Source organism: Rattus norvegicus, chromosome 15, assembly GCF_036323735.1.
Source record: "Rattus norvegicus strain BN/NHsdMcwi chromosome 15, GRCr8, whole genome shotgun sequence".
Lineage (NCBI taxonomy): Eukaryota > Metazoa > Chordata > Mammalia > Rodentia > Muridae > Rattus > Rattus norvegicus.
In genome coordinates, this window is record NC_086033.1 from 58,679,290 (window position 1) to 58,689,541 (window position 10,252).

Consider the following 10,252-nt stretch of genomic DNA (forward strand, 5'->3'; position numbering starts at 1 on the left):
AAAGGAGCAAGAACGAGACAGAAAAACAGAGACAGAGCAACAGAGAGGCAGAGAAGTCAAGGGGAAGGTTTATATGACCCGACTTAGGAGGTCAATGAAGGTAAACTAAACATCATCAGGATGAATCAATGAAAGGGGATGGAAAGGGACTAACTGAAAGAAGCAAAATAATCAAAGCAAAATGAAATAAGAAAACAAAGTTAGAAATTAGCTTCTAAAAGAAATCAGGAAATAAATCTAATGTTTTGAAGCAAATGACAGATACTTGGAACAATAGTTAAAATAAAGACAATTTAAAAGTTTGAGTTATGGTGGCAAAAGAAATATTAAGCTTTTTGAGAAGAAAGGTCATTTGAGCTGAGGATGGCACTTCTGAACCTCAGAGGCAATGGCTGAAACCCAGGGAGGAAGAAAACCTGTTTATCAGAACAGCAGTGGTGGTAAGCAAATCCCTTTCGTGGTTTCTTATAAGAGAAGGAGGGAGGGACGGAGGGAGTGAGGGAGAAAGATAAAGAACTGCTAGTTCTTCCTATGTGCTACATTTTTGAGATTGATATTTAAGAGAATAATTAAAATGGAAATGCATCAGGACAAAATTGTATAAAGTTCAAAGAAACCATTTAAACTCATGTGAGATTTATCCCAGTGCAAATTCAGGTGTGAAGATTTAGAACAATACATTTCAGAAGTAGTAATATTTTGTTCTTTTATAAATAAACTTTATATGACTCTAAGTGCCAACAACTCATAATTAGGAATCTTCCAGAACTGTTAATTGACAACTAATTAATAATAGCTTCAACTTGGACTTATTCCCAGTCCCCCTGAAAGGCTGCTTGTGGGTATTTTCTGAAAGAGAACTTTAACAGGGCTGGCTGGTTCTACCTTGTCATGGGTTCTGACACTCTGCCACCATTGTACAAGGAAGCAAAATATTTTCTCTATTGATATTGGCATGATTTATGCTCAGAGAATAGAATGTCTTGGGGGATTGGCAACCCCCCAAAAAGAGTTTAAAAATCAAACTTTGGGGGTGTCATGTCGTACCTATTTAGTGTGCCTCCTTGTGATCAGAATGATTTCCTTACTTAAAGTCTAGTGCAAACGCCAATCTTTGAAAAATGGACAGCACGCTGGGGAAAATGTAGGTCATGGGATTTTACCCCTCCTTGGTCATAGACATCTTGAAATCTTGAGGGTACGCCAAGGCCAGTGACAATATCCGTGCATTCTTTATCCCCCTCCACACCCCAACCAGGATTGCAGAATTACAGGGAGGATGTCAAATGCTAATCAGTCATGCTGGGTATCACTTCTTCCTGTCAATTCACAAGGCTCCCACAGATGTAATCCTAGAGCAGAGGAACAGCAAAGAGATTTAACCCAAATGGCACTTTCTCTTCCGTTCTATCCTAGATCATACTGGACAGCAAGAAGGCTTTCCAAAATCCGCTGTACAGCATCACATGGCTGGGAAGTTAAACTTTTCCGGTTGTTACAAAGCACAGCCCTGTTCTCCCAGACCACTGCTTTGTTCTTAGATCTGTGTAGGACTCCCAACATTGGCATACTTCCCTAGCAGAAGAGACACAAATTACATGATTTCTAAAACTTTGCCTCGGAGTGCGATCCAAACCTACATAAAGGATACTGTTTCCTGGGAAGGCAGTGAATAGCTCTACTGTATTCTCTGGAGGACACTTAGGTATTCCTATTGTGCTTAGCCAGACACACCCCCAAATAACTCAAGCAAAGAGGTACACCATAAAGACTTCACATGAGAATTACATTGGAGAAATTGTTTGGCAAGGATAGAAGTATTTCCAGTTATGGAACAATTCGCACACACCGAGGAGGGGGGAAGTTGGCAGCATTTGGCTGAGAAGTCTTCAACAAATTCAGCCCATACTCCTTTGGCTGTGGTGATAGGTAGTGAGGCTATGACCCAGACTGTAGACCAGCTGACCAGGGGTCATAGTCACCGGGTCTATGAAGGTATGCTGATGTAGTCCCCAGAAGAATTGACATATCTTAAGAATAATTTCATCCAGAGTCCTTGAATTTGAAGGAGATATCTGATGATGATGATGATGATGATGATGATGATGCTGATGATGATGATGATGATGGTGGTGGTGGTGGTGATAAAAAAAACTACTTTTATGGTCTTACAACATTGATGTTATTTTAATTCAATGTCCTAGTAAATTTCCATTTATAGGGGCAGGATTTAAGATTGAATCACTGGAATTTTTAAATTAAGTTCAATTAGCATACAAAGTAATGGGTTTCATTATGGAGTTTTCCTGCATATTTTATTCTTTTTTCTTTCCTCCCTGCCTTCCCCATCCTCCTGCACCCCCTTGCTAACTGCCTTTCTTTCTACCCAACAGTCTCCCTTCTGTTTTCAAGTCACAAGTATTCCATTACTTTCCCCACTCCATCCCTGTCCCCTTTAAGATCTGCATTTATGGTCTCCTTTCTAGTTCAGTGCCCCCCACCCCAGACGGGGTGGGGAGAGAGAGAGAGAAAGAGAGATACAAACACACACACTCTCTCACATGCACTCACATCCTTACATATTTAAATCTAGATTCCACTTATGAGAGAAATTATGCTGTATGTTCTATTTGCTTAACAAAAGAAAACCCTGGCATTTTAAAACATGGCTACAGAATTGTTTGAGATTCTTAAGGCATGGCAGGTCTGTGTTCTCTCCTAGGTCTAGACTTTATGGCTCCTTGACTAATCAAATCAGAGAAATACCATGGTGAGCATCTTTAAGATATTAGACTTTGGTTTCCCCTGTTGGGATGCAGAGCCCATGCTATAAGGAAGCACATGGAAAGGATACCAATCCCTGAGATCACACCTCCTCAATTCCCCACTTACTTTGCCAATTTGCCAGGCAAGTAAAGATGCTATCATTAGCGCGGATCCAGAAGCTCAAATTATTGCCATGGATGCTTGGGTTGAGTGGATGAGCTGATCTTGGTGAACCTGACGAAATTGCAGATTAATAAGTAAAATAATTTGTTAAGTTTTAGTTGTCTAATTGTAGAGTGGTTGTTATGCATTATATAGCCAGTGCAGTTTGCCATGAGACATCTTCAGGCACCCAATGATTAAACATGATTATTCCTCAATTCAGTACCAGCTTTGAAATCTAAGGAGATGGGCTGAGTTTAAAAGAGGCAGCAAATGCACATTGGAGTTTGGCATTTTGCAGAAGATTGAAACAAATATCCCTATAATCTTAAATCTTAATATGATTATTAATAAAAACTGAAACTGGCTATATTAGGCTGGTTTTTCTGTGTCAACTTGACACAAGCTGGAGTTATCACAGAGAAAGGATCCTCCCTTGAGGAAATGCCTCCTTGAGATCCAGCTGTAAGACATTTTCTCAATTAGTGATCAATGGGGAGGACCCAGCCCATTGTAGGTGGTGCCGTCCTTGGGCTGGTGGTCTTGGATTCTATAAGAAAGCAAGCTAAGCAAGCCAGGGGATACAAGCCAGTAAGTAACATCCCTCCATGGCCTCTGCATCAGCTCCTGCTTCCTGACCTGCTTGAGTTCCAGTCCTGACTTCCTTTGGTGAGGAACAGCAGTGTAGAAGTGTAAGCTGAATAAACCCTTTCCTCCCCAGCTTGCTTCTTGGTCATGATGTTTGTGCAGGAATAGACACCCTGACTGAGACACTGGTGGCCAACTCCAATGGTAATGTTCTCACTAACAAAGACTTGTGGATGTTACCTTTGATGTCTGCCTTCAAATGCATCTCTCTCACTGTGGGCTGGTTTTGAGGTATAATGTCTCTAAAACATTAGACTACACGAGAGAATTATGACAATATAATCAATCAGATGTTCAGCCTGGGTGGAATGCACAAACACAAAGCCATCTGGGCGAGTAAGTGACACCCTGCGGTGCTTTTCAAAGCTAGATTCACTGATTTGCCTGGTCCGCAAACAAGTGATGGCTTCAGCATCACACCAAGCATCTGTGAGTGGCCAAATTAACATTAAACAAGAAACCCAGTGGATGCCAACAAATGCTACTGAGCATCTTGGCGTATTTGGTGCAGCTGTAACAGGATACCTGTGGCTGGGTAATTTATAAAGGACTGAACTGTGTTCTAAAGGCTGGTACACCCTAGAGGTTGCAATACCAGCAAGTTAAACTGAGGAGATCTGCAGTCATCACAGAAGGGGAACACTGCCCTTCACTGCAGAAGGACAAGGTATACAAAGGCAGCATGAAACCTCTTTAATAAAGTGGGCTCAAATACCTTCTATTTTAATCCACAAAGCATTTCTACCTGTACACTCAGGGAAACAAGGTTCATGAACCATAAACCATTGCCACTGTCTGTCTCCCTGGGCAGAAGCTGCCTATAAATGATCATGCACTTTGGGGGCTAAGCTGAGGGGGCTAAGCTCCCTGATAAAAACAATATACCAGGACGTTGTTGACTGCTGTGATGGCCTTTTTATTTTGAGACTGCTTGCTTGGACTTCATCCCTTCTGACTGACTATAGAACTCAGGTTCTCCTCACGGGAGGTGCTCCTGCATGGGCATTTTTGCTGATGCCCAGGCATCCTGGGGCAGCACCTTCCTCTGTGTCTTTCCCAGGTATGGCAACAGGTTTAGAGTTAGGGAGGAGAGTTGTTGGGAAAGTGTGGTCATTCTGGGTAACTTCCGTGAGTAAAAACATCTCTCACCAGCAACTGTGAGAGTATGGCAAAGCTGGAGCTTCTGGGGCAACCATGATTGGAATGCCTGACTGACCCTGAGTGACTCTAGCACAAAGTAAAGTAGAGCAGAGACACACAGAGAGTCCTGGGGGATTGTGGGAGAGGGCAGGCCACAACAGTTAAGGTCGAAAATGCCTCTCATACCAAAGTTCATTTGAATGGTGTTCTTATCATTTGTGAAAAAGATTCCTCAAGCAGTTAATCTACCAGATTATCCTCTGTTGGCCTGAGACAGGATATATGGGAGAGTTTTGTGTGAAACAGGAGCCTACGTTGGGGACTTCCCTTTAATTCAAGCACCTCAGAGGCAGAGGCAGGTACACCTCTGTGAGTTCAAGACAAGCCAGGTCTACAGATCCAGTTCCGGGTATCTAAAGCTTCAAAATGAGACTCTATCTTAATAGAAGAATGGAGGGAGGAAGGCATGGATGGAGGGAGGGAAGGAAGAAGGAAGGAAGGAAGGAAGGAAGGAAGGAAGGAAGGAAGGAAGGAAGGAAGGATAAAATAGGCCATAGCGAAGCTCTGGTATTGAGCTCTTCTGTGAATCTGTGTCAGCTCAGGATAGAGGAAGATGGCAGGTTGACAAAAACCCTCCCTTGCATCTCATTAAGGTAACCAGGCAGTATTTTAAAAACTATTATATTTTTGCTTTTCTCAGCATAGGAACTCCTTTCCTCTTGAAGGGAGGTGGCCTGCAAGGGAGACAGGGACTGTCAGAGGAATTAGAGGGAAGCTTGTGAGTTCCCTCTTCCAGTCAGTTAGGAATTTGTTAGTAAAGTAAGTTCATGAAGCTACAGTTGTCAAAAAAAAAAAAAAAAAAAGGACGTGCTCTGCTACATTAGCTTTGCCCTTTTAACCAGAAGCTAGCCAGGAGGAGGGGATTACGGTTTATATGGTAAAATGCCTGGTGAGGGGGATAGAAGTCAAAGGCCATCCACGTGATATCCTGGTCGTGAGGGGAGGGTAAGCCGAGTGGGAGGGAGATGATGGAAAGTCAGAACCTGAGGTCCCTTGGAATTAGTGCAGAACTGAGTGGCTCCCTGGACAGGCTGAGGATGTTGTTGGGAACAGTGCTCCTTGGCAACGGAGGCCTGGCATAGTTAGAGGAGTGAGGAGCAGGGCCAGGCAGGAAAAGGGATTCCATGCCATCTCTTCGAGTCCGTGAGTTGAGGCGTATAGGTCCTGAAAAGATGGATCAGCACACAGAATCCTTGAGGAAGGACTGAGGCAGGGACATGGGCAGATGTGAAAACCCAGAGCAACTTAAATGCCAGGGACACCCAAGAGCACAGGAACTGGAGTAGAGGCCCTGGGGCCAGGACAAATAGAGGAAGAAAAATCGTGAGGTCATCAGCTTCTGGAACCAACAGAAAGCGAGCCCAGCCACCTCCAGCAGGCAACAGCTTGAGCTCAGTGAAGGTCTGGAATGAAGCTAAAGGTCTCATCTCCATATGTCCATTACTGAAGTGTAAGAGTTTCAAGAGCAATTTAAAATTCCAAGTGCTTATCCCAAGGCGGTGATTTAATTTAAACAAAACTAAGTATGAAGCCACATTGGGCTGAAATTAGTCTGCAGGGAGCTCCCACCCACTAATTGATACTGTCTGAGGAATTTATGTCCCCTCATCTAGTGTCTATACTAAATCCCTGCATAGGTTTTGTTGCTTCCCTTATTCTCCATGTCATGGAGTGATTCTGTATTTTTCTTTAGACCCTTGTTGTCCAGGCCTTAATAGTCACAATTATGGTTCAATCCTGGAAAAGGATTGAATGTGTAGATCACTGAAATTTATATATAGTGGGACCCACAGTCCCACTGAATGAAAAATCTGTAAGAAGAATCTGAGAATCTACTTTGAATGACCCGTGATCCAGCTGGCCATCATCACTGTATCTCCCAGCTGAGTATCAGCAAGCTGAGTCTAATCACATGAGACTTCTATGTTATGCTTTGGCACTGGCAGTGTCTGCAGTTGCCATAGCAACATGTTCTTATGTTTTTTCAACTGCAGTTCTACCCATTTGTTTCTCTTCTTTCCTGAGTGCTTAGGGTCTAGGTGCCATCTTCCTGATCTTGATCACACAAGACCAAACCAAAACCTACCAATTTGGGTAAAGTTGCTAAGCAAGCCCTCTGTTCTATGTCAAGCAGACAAATCAATACGACTCCACTGGATGAATAAGTTCAAACTTGGGCATGGCTATTGGAATTGGGTGGGAAGGCTAGAGGTCCTGAGAAGGAAAAGCTAATTGCCCGATTTCTGCCACCTTTCTCTACCCAGCTGTGAATAGAGACATATATATCCATGTGTTTTGGCTATTAATCTCAATCTTGGAGAGGAAGCCTCAGTCACCCAAAAATATATCAATCACAGAGCAAAAACCTATGTCCAATCTAAATCCTGAAGTAAATATCAGCACAGTAGGTGGAACAATGGTAGTTTCTAGTAAAGACAGACTGTAGCAGCCCAAAGGGCATGGTTCAGAGAAAGTCACAGACTGAACCATCTGAGTCACACTGGTTTCAGGGTAATCAAGGCAAGCCCAGGAGGATGGTGAAGCACTGACCTATACATAGCGGGGCCTCTACACACGGACTGTGGAGATGGAAGACAGAAGATGCTCCCCCTGTCCTCCCATGGCAGCAGCTTCTAGACTACATGAGGAATAACCTGTGTTCAATCTAGTCCTGCAAGATACCAGGAACGAACCATTTCCCTGCCACCCAACAACCAGTGTTCTGGAAATGAAATGTGTGAACTCAATTATTGGATCATGTGTGTGGGTTATTTAAAAACAACTTTTTGCATTTTATTTTTTATCACTTTTCAAGAAAGAGTTGAGGCAACTCTGAGGTAGAAAGTTCTAGGTGGGGGTTTGCTTTCAGGCCAGACAAGATGGTGGGAGCTAAAGCTTGGAACCAAGAGGGATGGTTACACTCGGGGCCTGAGGAAAAGGGATTGGAGTGGGCTTGAGGCTACAAGCAAATATGCTATCAGGGGGCAATTCTACTGGGCCTGGGGGAAAGTGAAATGGACAGGGACACGAATGGATGTGAAAAGTGGAACCCCACCAGAGTAAACAAAGAAAGGATCCTTCTGTGTCTCAATAAGGTTTAGTTTTGGTGCAGACCAGTTGGGAACATTACCTGCCAAGATAGAAAAAATATAGGATGATGGTTGTAAAAACACTCGCTCAGATTCAGTATGCTCAGAGATAACACATAAAGGTCACAAAAGACTAAAAGCCAAATGTCAGAGCTGGGACTTAAGCTTCAACCCCAGGAAGGAACAGAACAAGGTTCCATGACTTTGTTCCAGACTTTAAATTCCTCCATGAGTAATCAGCAAAGATGATGAGGTAATTGTGCCCCACAGAGCCAACCCGTGACCCACTTTTGAACCCAGTAAGAAGGCACTCACCCAGAGAAGCCCGTTTCTTCCAGAACAAACTTTCCTCTGATGCTCTGTCTTGCTCCAGTGGCTTCATTCTTCCTCAGCCCCATCTCTGCCAAGCCTAGACTTGTGACATTCAAATAAATCCAAAGGTCTGCGGGTATCGCTCCATCAGCAAGATGGAAACAGTGTGAGAGCTTAGTTCTTCACATAGTGAGGCAGGCAGGCTGCCTCTCCATCACACCAATGCATTCTTTTATCCTATATTCTGGAGTTCTAGTATAGTGATTGTTTTGTTTATGATTATCAGCGAATGCTGTGAGAGACAGGACAATGGACCAGGATAGATGATGGTAGTATCAATATTGTCTCTTCCCTCCAAAGAAGGACAGGGAAGGAGGCCAAGGGATTGGGACATCATGCACAAAGAAGATAATCACTGTCACACAGAGTCAGGTGGATGACTATGGGAATGTATGCAGCCTTCCTAAGTCTGAGAGCACTGAGCAGTGAAGAGACTTGCCCAGTCAATCTAGGCTACTGTGGACAGCATAGACAGGATTCTATCCCAAAGAAAGGGATGCAAACAAGCTGAGCACACCTAAGCCATACTGGAGGGCTTTTAGAGAAACACAGAAGTGGTTTTTTATAAGGAACTTGTAAGGGTAGTGGACCCCCTAAGACCTAACCTAGTTGAGTGTTCAGTTCCTCCAAAGCCTGATAACATAGATTGCTAAGGCCTGCCTGTGACAAGACCCCAGTATCTATCTCACCTTGTTCTCCCAATGCTGTTTAGACTCAGTGGTAAAATCTCAGCAGACAACAAAATACTCCTCCTTTTAGTGGCTCCAGTGGGGCCTCTGGATTTGTTTGGAGTCCAGGCATGACTGAGGGGAGGCTGAGAATGTAGCCACTGGTGTGTGACACATCATCAGAGGAGAGTCTCTGTTCGGGAAGAAAGGGGCATCTCTGGGTGAGAGATTGCCCTCATGCTCATTCAGAACAGAGCCAGTGGTTGAATCTGTGCAACACAATTACATCACCAGCTTTGCTACACAGCAAAGAATTTTAAGCCTGGAGCAAACTCATGGAAGTGCACATAAATAAGGAAGGTAGAAAAGAACATTCAGGGTACTGGACATCAGCTTGTTTCAGGATGAGAAGGGCTTTAAGGGAAGAAGATAGCTATACAGGCTTTCTGTGGTAATTCTGAGAAAGCAATTGAGTATAGGAAGAGCTTGGGGATGGGGTGGGGGCTAATCAAACAGGATTCCTGATGGTCCCACAGCATCTGTGTCAGTGTAAAACTTTCACTGTGTTTAATGAAACAGGTCAGAGGGACATTTAAAATATCTAACAAATAAAATGGCAGCGTCTGACTAGTCATGATGGATACGAGAAGGAGTCCAACCCTAGAGACCATTAGAGAATGGCTTCAATAGTCTGGGCAGGGGACACTAAGCATCCAGTGTAGGAAATTCTGGCCTAGGTGGGTAAGGTTATGAGGTTCTAAAGTGGAGAGGCCTGACTTTGTTTTCTGCAGCTTCTATAACAAATTACCCAAAACCTGGTGGCTTGAAACAACACAGATGTATTCTCTCATATCCTAGAGGTTACAGATTCTAAACAATGGCATTGGCAGAGCCTTTCCCTACATTCCTACCTCCTTGTGACCTCGGATGGCTTTAGGTATTTAGAGGCATTACACTATCTCCACGAGGCTCTCTTCACTAGGTGGGTAATTTCTCTCATGAGTATGATGTCATCAATACGAAAGGACCTTTTCCTAAAGACCGTCACATTCACAAAAACAGATATTTGGATATTTCCTTTTCTGATAGGACAAAATTCAACCCATATGGGTGTCATTACCAGTTATGTGACCTTGGACTATTATGCTACCTCTGACTGTTTTTCTTTTGCCATACAGAGAAGAAAAGTCAGCTATAATAGGAAAATGATATAGAATTAGTATCTTCTAATTGTATAAATCATATAAATAATGACAGGCACCTGGCTCAGTCCTTGTCACAGAAATATTATCTGTTATTATTTGCATGACATAATTTCTGGAAGAAACACAACACCAAGGGAAGGTC